General features: G+C 37.8%; 1 long non-coding RNA gene across 1 annotated transcript; it reads right to left on the reverse strand.

The window, feature by feature from the left end:
• Positions 1-13,147: 13,147 nt before the first annotated feature.
• On the reverse strand, positions 13,148-13,557 carry LOC113338563. Its single transcript, XR_003354791.1, has 2 exons — positions 13,261-13,557; positions 13,148-13,184 (listed from the first exon to the last, which is right to left on the reverse strand). It is a non-coding gene; the product is annotated as an uncharacterized LOC113338563 (long non-coding RNA).
• Between the last annotated feature and the right edge of the window lie 2,736 nt (positions 13,558-16,293).

Raw genomic sequence — 16,293 nt, forward strand, 5'->3', positions numbered from 1 at the left:
ATGAACCAACTTCTTACAGGGAAGCATCTGTACTACCAGTATGGCAACACTCTATGGATGAAGAATTAGTTGCCCACAAAGAAGCTCATACTTGGGATATGGTTGTACTACCTCCAGGAAAGGCTGTAATTGGAAGTAAATGGGTATATAAAGTTAAAACTGACTCAGACGGCAAGATAGTTAGATACAAATCCCGTCTAGTTGCTCAAGGATACACTCAGGAGTATGGTATAGACTATGAAGAAACATTTGCCCCTGTTGCCCGTATGACTACAGTTCGTACTCTTCTTGCTGTTGTTGTTGCTCGAAAATGGAATCTACATCAAATGGATGTGAAAAATGCCTTTCTTCATGGAGATCTTCAAGAAGAAGTGTATATGCGACCTCCACCTGGAATGTCTTACTCACCTAATCAAGTATGTAGGCTCCGTAAACCTCTCTAACTTCAGATCTTTCTTTACACATGTGTAGATACACTTTACACTCTTATCACATGTCCTTATTTGTTATCAGTGCTAGGATTGTGCCTTCGATAGCTAGATTGACATCTCCATTTTGCTGTGAGCTTAACTGTTTTGCACATGTCACGTTTGATGGAATATGAGCTTATATTTTGTCCTTAGGTTTTGTAGGCACACCTCTGGTAAACCTTCACGAGACTTCAACTCGTCCACTAGGGACACTTAGTGGTTTAAAAGGCTTAGTGCATACGCTAAATGCATTCGAGAGACCAGCGACAGTGGTATAGGTAGGATTTCCTTAGTTTTGTTTTACTTGAGGACAAGTAAAATTCAGGTTTGGGGGTATTTGATGAGTGCCAAATATTGTATATATTTTATCCCTTTTTGTTGGCATTTAACTCATCTTTTGTGCATTAATTCTACATATTATCCCATATTCTGTATTTTCATTGTTTTCAAGAATAAATATTTTTATTAATTAATTTTGCATTTTTAGGTAATAAATAAAGTTCGGATGAGTCGTGGAGCGAAAAGAGCAGAAAAGTAGTGAAAAGCTGGGAGAAATTACGCAAGGAAGCCGCGAAGAATGGTGCGCACAACCTCATTTTCTACACACAAAAGCGCCTCCGTTCTCAGCCATCAGATCAGTTCTCAGAAGCATCCGACGGTCGGTCCTTCATAGAGCATCAAAATCAGAAGTCTCTGCCAAGCACCACAGCGCTGAAATTCCAAGCCTTCAGATTAGATGGTAGTTGAATCCAACGGTTGCTCCAATGCCTGTGCATCAAATCCCGATGATTCCGCCTTACACTACAGTACCTAACTCCATCTGGTGCCGTTAACTTCGTTGCACCTCAGAATCCGACGGTCGCTTCACACATCCTTCCATCTATCCGTTCGATTCCACTCAGAACCAATGATCCAACATCTCAGATTCGCCAACATCTAAATTTGATATCCCGCCTCACACAGTAGCAGACTATACCTATACCCTGACCCGACCCATTCTTCTCCTCTTTCTTTCTTCTCCTCCACCCGACAGTAGCTCTGCAACTGCAACTGCACCTCCCCTCTCTGCCATGCCGCTGTCGCTTACACCACCATCACCTCCACAGTTCTGTCACCTCCACAGTTCTGCCACCACCACCAGTTCCATCACTGCCACTACCATCCCCAACACCCTAGCCTAGCTTTTTATTCATCTCACAACCTCTGAAACCCTAGGTTTTGGGGTGAGTAAAATAGCTAGAAATTAGGGGACAATAGGAGAAGGAAAAGCATCAGAGAAACATCAAGAAGCATGGGTCGAGCAAATTTTGGAGTTTGGAAGCTAAATTTTGGGTAATAATTTAAACCCTAATTGTACTGTTGAGTGAGGACATTTGGGGAAAATGGGTGTAAACCCTAATTTGCTAATTTAGGTATAAATAGAACTGATGTATGAGATGTAAAACTTGTTCTTGGACTAGCCAAGTTTCCACCCAATTTGGGTTAGGTTAATTCCAATGTTAAATTGCACTGTTAGTTTTTAATGTGTGATGCTCCTGTTAACTTTCATTGCCCCTGTTAGTTGCATTTTCACTCTTAATTGCATTTGTTGTTATGTTAGTTTGCAATGTTATGTTAGTTTACTCACTGTTAATCACTGTTATGCTCAATGTTAGTTTGCCTAGTTACTCACTGTTACTCACTGTTATGCTGTTTGTCATGTTCTAAACTATCATGCTAGGGACTTGATGAATCTCTAATGTCTTATTGTATAGTACATTGATCACATTGCTTTAGAAGGCTAAGCAGGTTTAGGAAAAACTTGAACTTAGCTCATCATCACCTCACTTTCACAATGTATGCCAAGTATACTTTGTAGTTAGGTTCATGAGCTGCTGATAAGCTGCAACTCAAGCTGAATTCATAATCCCTTGACTAGTTGTGCTGTAGAAAGACAATTAGTGCTTTGGAAATAATACCATAGTTGTGTTTAACTTTCTATAGGAGAATACATAGTAAAAGTTAGAGTGAATTCAACCCCTAGTTCCCATCCATAATCAACCTTCCCTGTCATCCATAAATCCATCTTCAACTGTTAGTCTTGTTTTCTTTCACTTGTTTGTTTCATCTGCATTTTCTGTTTTGCATTTTCTTTACTACTTGCTTCCCCTCCTGCCACTTCTGTTGCATTTCTTCTACTGTTGCAATTGCTGCTGCAGCACTTGTGCTGCTGTGCTTTCCCTTGCTGCTGCCACTTCTTCTGTTGCTGCTGTAGCTTCCTCTGCTGCTGCTGCCTTTCTTGCACTGCATGCTGCCACTCCTTGCCTTGTGCTGCTGTTGCAGTACTGCCTTCTTTTCTTGGCCCTGTGCACTGCTTGTGCTGCACTGCTGCTTCCTCTCCTGCTGCCATTCTTTGTTGCAGCTGTTGTTTTCCCTTGTTGCAGCACTGTTGTTAGCCCAGCTGCTACTGCTTGCATCTGCTCTGCTGTGCACTCAAGCCCAAAGCTCACTTCCAAAATCCCAGAGCACAATTTGAGCCCAACTGTAAGACCAAAACCAAAGCCCAGTTCATTAAGGCCCAAGTCAAATTCATTGTTAAGGCCCAGCCCAATTCATAAGTGAACAACTGAGCACAAGACTCAGTTCACTGTAAGGCCAGAGCCTAGTGAACTGTTAAGCCCAAGTCATAGTTGAACTGTTGAGCCCAAAGCTCAGACCAGTTTCTAGAACCAAAGCCCATTTGCACTTCAAAGATAACTGAGCCCAAGCTCAGTTCATTTTATCTTTAACAAACCCACTAAGCCCAATTCATTCAAAGGGCATTCAAACCCATTAGCACTCAAAACCCCATTTAAGCCAAAAGGCTTCTAAACCCAAAGCAAATCTAGGAACCCAATTAGCTAAAACACTTCTGAAACACACCCAATCTCTGTGGATCGACCCGTACTTGCACGAGCTACAACTGACGACCGTGCACTTGCGGTATTACTGTAGGCCCGCGTTTCCATCGCATCATTTCTATACACGTTTCCGGGCCCATCAAGTTTTTGGCGCCGCTGCCGGGGATTGGTGCTGTGTTTTATCTGTGTTTTTCTTTAGCTATTTTGTATTTCATTTCATAGCATTTGCATCTGCATCTGCTTCATTTCATTTGCTGTTGGACCTGCTGTTCTGAACCTGTTTTTCCTCTGCTGGGACGCCACCAAGGAAAAGAACCAAAACCCAACTGGGTTTTTGCAACAATATCAGAGCAGCTGGGCTGTGCTAAAAGGTAAGCCTAAACCCATTTCATTGAGAGAACCCAACCTGTGGGCTTCCAATTTTTTTATTGTGGGCTTGTAATAATTAACCCAATTTTTTGGGCTTTTTATTTTTCTATTTTGGGTTTGTAATAATTTATTGTGGGCTTGTTGTTTAATTTGTGGGCTTGTATTTATTTTGTGTGGGCTTGTTTAAATTTTTCCATTGGACTTGTATTTTGGACTCTGGGTTTAAACCCAGCTGATAACCGATTGTGGGCCGCAGCCTTCCTTCCATTTCATTAGAGGCTTGCACAGTGGGCTTGCTCCCATTCAAAAACCAAATTTTATTTTTTTTAATTTTATTTTTCTTTAAAAAAAAAAAAAAAAAAAAAAAAAAAAAAATTTCTACTTTGCTCCCAATTTTAAAACCAAATTTTTACTTGCTCCCATCTTAAACCAAATTTTTATTTTTACTCCCATTTTAAACCAAATTTTCAAATGTCTCCCACCAAAACCAAATTTTCCCAAAAATCCAAACCCTTTAAAAACCAAATTTTTCCCAAAAATCCAAACCCTTTAAAAACCAAATTCTGAGCTTTGTAACATAGTTACTTAGCTTTTGAGCCAATCATGTCTGGATATTGGTCTGCTCCTGGGGATGGAAATAAAACTCTTAGAGAACTTGCTTATGGGCATATGCCACGTTATGAACCTTCCACGGACCATGATGTCAATAGTCATAGGAATTATTATGGACATTTTCAAAGTCCCGAGCCGCAATACATGAACCCTAATGACTATTCATACATGCATCATTCGCCACAACGTGAAAATGAACATTTTGCTAGTGCCTCACTCACACAATCATCACTTATGGATCAAATAGAAGCTCGAATCACAGCTTTAGAAATGCAATCACATGAGGAATCTGTCACATCTAATTTTCTTAGGCAACCTGAAATCTATGCATGTCCCGCATGTGGTAGTTTAGACCACCCTGTTGAGAATTGTCATATTTTGCATAATTTTAGGCAATCTAGAGAAAATCCAAGGTATGAAATGCCCATAAATTGTGAGAATGGTAGTCATTGGGACCATAATCAATCCTTTGAGGGTTGCGATCAATCTTTTATAAACCCTAATGACCATGCACACATGTACCAATCACCACAATTTGAACATGAAGAATTTTGTACTCCCATGAATTTAGACTCCACCACAGAAGCTTTCAGACTTAGTGAGCAAAACTTCGATAGATCTACATCACGAATTCAGGCATATTTAGATCAGATTTTGCTTCACCTACAAAAGGAGGAAATTCATGAGGAAATGTATGTTGTCCCTAATGAAGTGTCTAGTCCCATTCATATAAATAATGTTGAATATGAACCTAATTTAGAGGAACATGAATCGACTAACGACACCACCACTTTTAATGAGGACCAATATGCATGCTACCATGATGATGATTATGATGATTATGATGATGTGTTAGAAGAACATGAAAATATTGTGGAACCTATTGGTTCAATAACATATGGCTTCTCGCCCTCGACCTTCATGAATGTTGTTTTTTCTAATACTCATTGTAATTCATATGATTTTGATATTGACATGGGATTCGTACAATTATTCTGTGAAGATGAGCATGACATAGGAATAGTTGAATCTTCTGTAGACACTAATATGCATGAAAATATATTTGATGTGTCTGATTCTCTACCTAGGTCACATTGTGATATTTCTCCTGATTTGCCGATGCATGAGAATGAATCTGTTGATGATGTTGATGATTCTAAGTGTGAACTTGCCAATGTGAGTGATGATTGTGAGCATGATGTGACATGTGTAGATGAGTTAGAAGATTTTGATTTGATTGATAATGATATGCCTATTCTTCTACCTAAGTCACAATCTGATGGCCTTCCACCCAACCTAGATTTGGTTTGTACCAATATTATAAAACCAATTTCTCTGAGAATGCCCAACCTAGGTTTGGAACTGTGTGCTTCCCAAGTCCTCTTGGACTATTTTGCTTCCAAATATAATACATTTGAGGAACCACAGTTGGAAATAGCATGTTTGCCCGTCCCTAGCACAGTTCATTTTGAGCTAGACCTTGTGCATGATGAACCCCCAAAACTGCGCGATTTTGTTTTCAAAATTATATCTTCTGTAAAATCCAGGTTTGGGGGTAGCTCATTTTGTTTCACAGTTTCACTTGCGTTTCTTTCCTGTTATTATTGTGTGAAGCTGTTGAAATGTCTACACTTCGTCTTTTGGGTTGATCCTCAACTCTTTAGATTGTTAGTGTATGGTGAATTTTTTGTATATAATCCAGTAGATAAAATTTTAAAAACCCTTTTGTTCCTTTTGTATATATTTTGCTAATCCAATATGATCTCGGCTGAAATATGTTGGATTTTTGCCTTGAATAACGGAGTTTTAATTCTGCTTTCGCCGAAATCGGGTATTCTCTCTCCTTTTACTCTACTCAGCATGTCCCTTTCCATATGTTGCATTTTAATTCTTTCCATATTTTGAAACATTGAGGACAATGTTTAGTTTAGGTTTGGGGGTATAGAGTAGATACCACGATAATATGCTATAATTGAAAACGAACTCCTTCTTCTTTTTGAAAAAATGAAAAATTCCAAAAAAATTAAAAAATCAAAATTCAAAAAAATTAAAAAATGAAAAATCATAAAAAATGGAGCTCATTTACCTTGAAATGTTGACTCTTGTGCAAATATGTATTATTATTAGGAGTCTTAGTCTAGATATTTAGGCACCCTGATTCTAGCACAATTCACATAGTGATAAGAAATTTGCACGCGCACGATCTACCAATACATGTATGGCCTCGATCTTCAAGGTGTTGGATAGGAAGTTACGATTGCCAATCACTTTAGAATACTGAACGAAACTGACTAGCTTGTTCTTTGGTTGGTTGGGATAGAAGGTGGAGGTTACATTAAGAAAGACAACCATCGAATTTAACTGGGTGCATCAAAAAGGGCTACCTCTTGCAAAGTGTCATGTAATTTTTTGTTTCTTCTTTTGTATGTATCAAAAGTGTTTCCTTGTTCAAAAAAAAAAAAAAAAAAAAAAAAAAAAAAAAAAAAAAAAAAAAAACGATGTATATATTCAGAAAAAAAAAAAAAAAAAAAAAAAAAAAAAAACAAAAAAATCAAGTATTTATCAATTCCATCATCTCTTGTTCCAAAAATAAAAGAGATTTGTCAATGTAAATAAGAGTCATGTAAATAGTCATCTTTTGTTGTTTCTTTTGTAATAAGCAAGGAGGGTGTATGCCATTGATGTACAACGCGAGAAATTGTGAAATACCTCCAACTCATTCACAATTCTCGTAAAGTCCGGACAGCTAGCTAGATTTCGACCTCAGTTCTTAGCCTGAGAAACTATCTCTTGGTGATTAGTAGTCATAACTTCAGATCTTTCTTTACACATGTGTAGATACACTTTACACTCTTATCACATGTCCTTATTTGTTATCAGTGCTAGGATTGTGCCTTCGATAGCTAGATTGACATCTCCATTTTGCTGTGAGCTTAAACTGTTTTGCACATGTCACGTTTGATGGAATATGAGCTTATATTTTGTCCTTAGGTTTTGTAGGCACACCTCTGGTAAACCTTCACGAGACTTCAACTCGTCCACTAGGGACACTTAGTGGTTTAAAAGGCTTAGTGCATACGCTAAATGCATTCGAGAGACCAGCGACAGTGGTATAGGTAGGATTTCCTTAGTTTTGTTTTACTTGAGGACAAGTAAAATTCAGGTTTGGGGGTATTTGATGAGTGCCAAATATTGTATATATTTATCCCTTTTTGTTGGCATTTAACTCATCTTTTGTGCATTAATTCTACATTTTATCCCATATTCTGTATTTTCATTGTTTTCAAGAATAAATATTTTTATTAATTAATTTTGCATTTTTAGGTAATAAATAAAGTTCGGATGAGTCGGGCGAAAAGAGCAGAAAAGTAGTGAAAAGCCGGGAGAAATTACGCAAGGAAGCCGCGAAGAATGGTGCGCACAACCTCATTTTCTACACACAAAAGCGCCTCCGTTCTCAGCCATCAGATCAGTTCTCAGAAGCATCCGACGGTCGCTCCTTCATAGAGCATCAAAATCGATGTCTCTGCCAGCACCACAGCGCTGAAATTCCAAGCCTTCAGATTAGATGGTAGTTGAATCCAACGGTCGCTCCATGCCTGTGCATCAAATCCCGATGATTCCGCCTTACACTACAGTACCTAACTCCATCTGGTGCCGTTAACTTCGTTGCACCTCAGAATCCGACGGTCGCTTCACACATCCTTCCATCTATCCGTTCGATTCCACTCAGATCAATGATCCAACATCTCAGATTCGCCAACATCTAAATTTGATATCCCGCCTCACACAGTAGCAGACTATACCTATACCCTGACCCGACCCATTTCTTCTCCTCTTTCTTTCTTCTCCTCCACCCGACAGTAGCTCTGCAACTGCAACTGCACCTCCCCTCTCTGCCATGCCGCTGTCGCTTACACCACCATCACCTCCACCTCCACAGTTCTGTCACCCACAGTTCTGCCACCACCACAGTTCCATCACTGCCACTACCATCCCCAACACCCTAGCCTAGCTATTTTCTTCATCTCACAACCTCTGAAACCCTAGGTTTTGGGGTGAGTAAAATAGCTAGAAATTAGGGGACAATAGGAGAAGGAAAGCATCAGAGACATCAAGAAGCATGGGTCGAGCAAATTTTGGAGTTTGGAAGCTAAATTTTGGGTAATAATTTAAACCCTAATTGTACTGTTGAGTGAGGACATTTGGGGAAAATGGGTGTAAACCCTAATTTGCTAATTTAGGTATAAATAGAACTGATGTATGAGATGTAAAACTTGTTCTTGGACTAGCCAAGTTTCCACCCAATTTGGGTTAGGTTAATTCCAATGTTAAATTGCACTGTTAGTTTTTATGTGTGATGCTCCTGTTAACTTTCATTGCCCCTGTTAGTTGCATTTTCACTCTTAATTGCATTTGTTGTTATGTTAGTTTGCAATGTTATGTTAGTTTACTCACTGTTAATCACTGTTATGCTCAATGTTAGTTTGCCTTGTGTTACTCACTGTTACTCACTGTTATGTGTTTGTCATGTTCTAAACTATCATGCTAGGGACTTGATGAATCTCTAATGTCTTATTGTATAGTACATTGATCACATTGCTTTAGAGGCTAAGCAGGTTTAGGAAAAACTTGAACTTAGTCATCATCACCTCACTTTCACAATGTATGCCAAGTATACTTTGTAGTTAGGTTCATGAGCTGCTGATAAGCTGCAACTCAAGCTGAATTCATAATCCCTTGACTAGTTGTGCTGTAGAAAGACAATTAGTGCTTTGGAAATAATACCATAGTTGTGTTTAACTTTCTATAGGAGAATACATAGTAAAAGTTAGAGTGAATTCAACCCCTAGTTCCCATCCATAATCAACCTTCCCTGTCATCCATAAATCCATCTTCAACTGTTAGTCTTGTTTTCTTTCACTTGTTTGTTTCATCTGCATTTTCTGTTTTGCATTTTCTTTACTACTTGCTTCCCCTCCTGCCACTTCTGTTGCATTTCTTCTACTGTTGCAATTGCTGCTGCAGCACTTGTGCTGCTGTGCTTTCCCTTGCTGCTGCCACTTCTTCTGTTGCTGCTGTAGCTTCCTCTGCTGCTGCTGCCTTTCTTGCACTGCTGCTGCCACTCCTTGCCTTGTGCTGCTGTTGCAGTACTGCCTTCTTTTCTTGGCCCTGTGCACTGCTTGTGCTGCACTGCTGCTTCCTCTCCTGCTGCCATTCTTTGTTGCACCTGTTGTTTTCCCTTGTTGCAGCACTGTTGTTAGCCCAGCTGCTACTGCTTGCATCTGCTCTGCTGTGCACTCAAGCCCAAAGCTCACTTCCAAAAGCCCAGAGCACAATTTGAGCCCAACTGTAAGACCAAAACCAAAGCCCAGTTCATTAAGGCCCAAGTCAAATTCATTGTTAAGGCCCAGCCCAATTCATAAGTGAACAACTGAGCACAAGACTCAGTTCACTGTAAGGCCAGAGCCTAGTGAACTGTTAAGCCCAAGTCATAGTTGAACTGTTGAGCCCAAAGCTCAGACCAGTTTCTAGAACCAAAGCCCATTTGCACTTCAAAGATAACTGAGCCCAAGCTCAGTTCATTTTATCTTTAACAAACCCACTAAGCCCAATTCATTCAAAGGGCATTCAAACCCATTAGCACTCAAAACCCCATTTAAGCCAAAAGGCTTCTAAACCCAAAGCAAATCTAGGAACCCAATTAGCTAAAACACTTCTGAAACACACCCAATCTCTGTGGATCGACCCGTACTTGCACGAGCTACAACTGACGACCGTGCACTTGCGGTATTACTGTAGGCCCGCGTTTCATTACGCTCAATTTTATACACATCTCCGGGCCCACCACTTAACTATTACTCGACCAGACATCAGTCATGCAGTGCATATAGTTAGTCAGTTCATGGAAGCTCCGCGATCCACTCACTATGCAGATGTACTCAGAATCTTACGTTATATCAAAGGGACATTGTATCAAGGAGTTACGTTTTCATCCACTTCTGATCTCTGCCTTCGTGCATATTCAGATTCAGATTGGGCAGGAGATATTACAGACAGACGCTCAACTACAGGCTATTGCATATTTTTAGGCAGTTCATTAATATCTTGGCGCAGCAAGAAGCAAAACGTAGTTTCCCGCTCTAGTGCTGAAGCAGAGTATAGATCTCTTGCACACTCAACCTCAGAAATTGTTTGGCTGCGATGGCTTCTAGAAGATATGGGAGTTACTCTGTCAGAACCAACCCCATTGTACTGTGACAACAAGGCTGCTATTCACATTGTTCATAATGATGTTTTCCAGGAATGTACAAAGCACATTGAAATTGACTGTCATTTTGTACGTCATCAGTACAAGAAACGGATCATCAACTTATCCTTTGTTTCTTCTGAGCTGCAACCTGCTGATCTTTTCACTAAGGCGCTGTCTTCTGCACGCCTTAAGATCTTAATTTCCAAACTCAACATGTGCTCTATCCCATGTTGAGTTTGAGGGGGGGTATTACGAGATATTATGCAGATGCATAATCTGTTATGCAGATGTACCATATCTGTTATGCAGATGCATAATCTGTTATGCAGATGTACCATATTTGTTGTTATATTTGTACATTACTTGGCTTGTACACCAAGTTATTTCCTTCATGTTTTATCTCTGGTTCTTGTATATAAGACCAGACACATGTATAATTCATTTGTACCTTTTACCTTAATCCAATATACCATGACAAATTCTGTCAAGCTGCACTATACTCCTCAACAATAAACTAAACCATTTCGTCTGCAATACCACTTCCAGGTATTTATGTCTCTTCTCTTGCTTTCATTACCACCAACACCATTCTAAGCATTTCAGCTGCACTATACTCCTCAACAACAAACTAAACCAAATGATAAAGATTGTCTAGGACCTGCAAAACCACCTATCGAATAAAAATTGAAATATTTGAGAGTGAATGGTTTTAATACATATATCAGGCTAGAGTGAAGGGTTGTTTCTTGGAAAATATTTGTATTGTTAAAAAATACCTACGGGGCATAGCTTGATAAAGGAGCATCTTAGTGTGCACGGTCTTGATAGAAGGAGTATCCTGGAATGCTTCATTCATTTTTTTCGTAGTTAGTCTCCTAGATTAATCACCTGGAGTCATAAATGGATGTTTGTCACTTGAGAAGTCATAGACCATGCAAGAAAGAAACCAAATTAAATAAATATTGACCTGCAGGTGTTGCACACTACTAAACCAACAATAATGGAAACCGTTGTAGGGAGATCAAGATCTCGAGATAAGTACAACTATTTTATCTATCAGTAAAATGCTTAGTGTTACATTTACAATGAGGGTCGGGAGCATGAGTGAATACCCGTAAAGTGGAAACATATTTTCCATGTATGGAGTGTTTCCTTCTTTTCCTATAATGTTTCGAGCCCGTATAATTAATATTAGTCCTACAATTAGAGCTACTGTGTAGACACTGAGCATACATGAGTAAAGAATAAGAAGATCAGTAATTTATCTACTCTTTTTAGAGCATTACAAAACCATATTTAATTAGTAAAGGTTGCAAAAAGAAATTACCCAAGAAAAATGAGATAGTGCGCCCTTTTTTCTTTGTTTTGGGTCTCAAGATTCTCATGCATTTACTACGGTTCAAATCTGCAAAACGTAATGTTTCCTCTTCCACCCAGTCCATGAGCCTAGTAACCTATTCATACATAAACATTCAAAAAAAATCAATTCGAAATGAATCGCAAGTACTATTGTTGAGATTTATATGACTTGACATGGTAATATTTAATCGAATTGGTTGTTTTTCCAGCCTGGGAGCCAGGTTTGTTCATCGTATACCCCACCAGGGGGTTAAGTGGATGGAAATTGGGGCCACTATTTCTTGTATGATTATAGTAAGTGTCTAGATTATAGTCGTGCTGCCCTGGTGGTACTTGCACATCTACCATATCTTTTTAGTTTAACTAACCTAAACGGTACGCAAGGACACAAAGCACCAGTGCACCAGATGAATAATAATAATAATAATTGAGCGTAAACAAATGCATACCTTTAAGAGAACTTGCAACAATAAAGGGAAGACCTGCAATCCACTCGCATTACAGCTACGGAAGCTTGCTGGTTCTGTAACCCGATATTTACAATACTTCTATCCACCATATTCTGCATTTCCTTTAACAACACATATTTAAGCTTTTTATTCTTTCTTAAAATTAATAGGATAAGTAACCAAATGTAATTCAACATTCCAAGCATGTATACTCGTTAATTAAACTACATATTATGAAAAAAGAAACAAAATTGACTGCCACTACAGGTGGTGCTGAGTCAAATGGCAGTAGCAGCAACTATGTGACTCTGATCCATGAAAAACATTCTGTAAAGCTCTCGCAGAAACTCTCCTATTAAGAAACATCGCATGCAATCATTTGCCACAACTTCACATATACAAATGACAAACATGGCCGGTGAGACTTTTCAGCAAAAACCTAAAACAAATATACTTGTCCATAGAGTTAACATAATTCATAGATCATCAGAAGAATCATCACATCTCGACAAAAGAAAAGATAAACAAGCTACAAATCACATAAGATTCCAGCTATAACCATAACTGGTATGCCGTTGCAACTCTGGATGATTCTTCCCATAACTGGTATCTCTTTTTCCGTGTACATCAACTAAGAAACCCATAATCAAATTCTTTATCAATCAAAGAAAAATAAAAAAAAAAATATCTCACAAAACTGTGAGATGGGCAAAAAGGATAAGATCACACACCGATTAACAGAATGTGATATTACCCGCAAAATAAAACATGGGTTATGGTTTATTGATTGTACCTGCAAAACAATACATGGGTTAGAGTTTAAAGATTAAGAGGAACGAAGAGACAGAAAGAAAGAGGTTAGGGTTTACCAATAGTAAAAATTAGTTCCATCAAAATAAAACCAAACAAAAACAATTAGAACAAAACCAATAACGAACAATGAAAACAGATACGGATAAAAGAAATGTGATTAGGGTTATGGAGATTCAACTTCGTTCAACAGAAAACTTGTTTTTTCTTTTCTTTCTGAAACATATCTGAGATGTAATGAATAATCAAAACAAATACGATGAACAAAGAGAAGGAGAAGGAAGACAAAGCCAGAAAGAAATTGTTTGCAGGTTTCTTCTTAGGTTAGGTTTTTCTTTGTTTTGTTTTTTTTTGTTTTTTTTTATGCGATAAATACAAAATTTCCTTTATTTTGTGAAGAAAGACCTTAGTTTTCTCTCCTTTGAGGAAAAGTGAAACGGAACAATTCTGTGTGAGGGTGAGGTTCACCGTTCATAAAGGAGTTCGATATTGATATGTTTATTGTAGTTGCTTGGAATTTGGTCCAATTTGAAAGGTGCATACATGTTACACCAAAAACTCTAGACCTTTTTTATTTCTGCTTTTAATTTGTATGGTCTAAAAGTGTATCTCCACCAACTCCGCCACCATCGTGCTAATCATCTAGGGCCAGATGGCTATGACCATAAACCACTGTTCAACCTAAGCAACCCTATATGGATATTATCTAATGAACAACTGAATGCATTTTTGGTGCTTCCCTTTGATAATTTAATTAATTTGTTTCCAAAATAGTTTGGAGATTTTGACATTAAATGATATCATAACACAGCGGTATGCTCTTCGAGACAAATTAATATTATTAATGGCAATCGATACTACAAAATGATACCCCGTTTAATGTGCCATCGAAAGAGGTGAGATGGGAGATAAATATATCAATAAGACAAAATAGTGTTATTAGATTAACTGTTAATTTTTTTTTTCTTTTCCGTAGATTAAAATGTATTCAAAAGATTAACTTATGGAGTTAATAACCCTTAAATCAGGAATAGTAGAGCCATTAAATGTTGGGCTATCCACTTCAACCCAAACATTAGATTTATCTATTTTTAAAGCATGCAAAATACATGATAGAATTTCATACTTCCAATTAATAATAGTTCTAAAAGATTTAGCCTCTTTGGCTAGTATGTCAGCTACATTGTTTGCTGATCTTGGGACATAAAAAAAAGCCTAAAATTTCTGATAGAGATTGAACTCCACACTGAAATTTGATAGATTTTCCCTTTGTTGCCCACTATGCTGCCTGTAAAAGCCCTAAAGCTTCCGCTTCTTCCGGGGATGAGGCTGAGATAGGTCCTTCTCTGCCCTGTTCGAATCCTGCATCATTTCTGAAGATTAAAGAAAAATATTCTGGTGCATTTATTGAGTCCCATGCTGCGTCTAGATTAATTTTATTTTGAGAAGTTCTTGGAGCTTTCCATATAGCTTTAGGTTTTCCCATTATACAGCTGAGTCTTTTTTTAGCCAAGTATTTATCCTTATGCCAGAAGATTAAGTGTCTTTTGCATTTCTAAGGCTAATTGAGTATGGGTTTGTTGTTGTTTTTCGAATGATCTATTACATATTTCTTTCCAACAAATTTTTTTTTTGTCATGATTATTTCTATGGGAATGACTGGATTATCTTTGCCAATCTAATCTTTACGGCCATCTAGAAAGGTGGTGGATCTATCAAAGTTTAATTCAATTGGGAAAGGTTATGTAGCCCATACAGATTTAGCAAAAGGACAATGAAGACAAAGATGTTTTATGGATTCATATTCCAAACAACCAAAAGTACAGTTAGGTATTATATCCTTCATAAATCTCGATAATTTGAGATTGGTAGATACAACATTTTGCAGACACTTCCAAGTGAAAATGTAAATCCTTTGAGAAGTCTAAAGCCCATAAACCTTTCCAGAAGGAATCTGGCTGACCCAAGTTATAATTATTAATTTTTCTCTGATTTAACTTTTTATACATTGATTTGACAGTAAATTTCCCAGATTTAGACGTAAGAAGCCATCTAAAAGCATTCGATTTAGATTCCGAATTGCTACCTAGAGCAATCCTAATCTTACAAATTTGTCTAGCAACAGTAACAGGAAATAAATCATGAACTAAAGAAAAATTCCACTTTTTGGTGAATGGATCGATAAGATCCTTCACAAGTGTTAAGTGAGAGTTAGTAACTGTTTTGTAAAGACTAAGGTTTCCTTCCAAGTTAGGGACCCAATTATCCTCCCAAACATTAGTGTTATTTCCATCCCCTACTTCCCAGATGCTATTTTGTTTTACTATCTTAATCCCCTTACTGATGTATTTCCAAATCCAAGAACTAGTAGATGGAATTTTAGTCTTAAAAGCTGAAGTGTTCCTGTAAATATCTAGGTTTAAGCTGCGACACCCAAAGGGCCTTGGTTTCAGTCAAAAGTCTTCAAGACAATTGAGTTATAAGTGCCAAGTGTTCCTGAAATATCTAGGTTTAAGCTCGCCCATCTTTAGTAATGTACTCAAGGGTATAACACTTCCCTATAGTATTCTCATCGACAACAGTATAATATGGATATTCAAAATTGACGATAATAATTCAAGCTTACAAAAGAGCATTGAAGTTTCCACATTGTGAAAGGTTTAACAAACAACAAAATGACTAAGAGGAAGGATGTTGAGCGAGCTTTAATCTTCAAGGAAACTTTAGGATTATCGTGTTGGCATATATGTATTGGGAAGAAGGTAACATGAATATTATAATGAACTGTTGCCTTATCTTTCAAAACATGATTATGAGCATGAAAAAAAAGAATAAGAAATAAGCCGCAATTATTCCAGGTTTGTTAGTAATTCCAAATGGCAGTACTATTGTTTATATGCGAATATCTTGAAATGTTCTGTCAAACATGATTATTTATTTATTTATTCTGGCAGAGGTGTAACATAATCCGATGATGGATCAAGGTTAGAAGGATCGAATAAACTACAAGTGGTAGAATAGGAAGGTGAAGAAGGAACTTCAAAAGATTTAAAATTAGAAATGAGGTATTTGAAGAATTTGTATGGATATCA

This window comes from Papaver somniferum, chromosome 1 (assembly GCF_003573695.1).
Source record: "Papaver somniferum cultivar HN1 chromosome 1, ASM357369v1, whole genome shotgun sequence".
Taxonomy (NCBI): domain Eukaryota; kingdom Viridiplantae; phylum Streptophyta; class Magnoliopsida; order Ranunculales; family Papaveraceae; genus Papaver; species Papaver somniferum.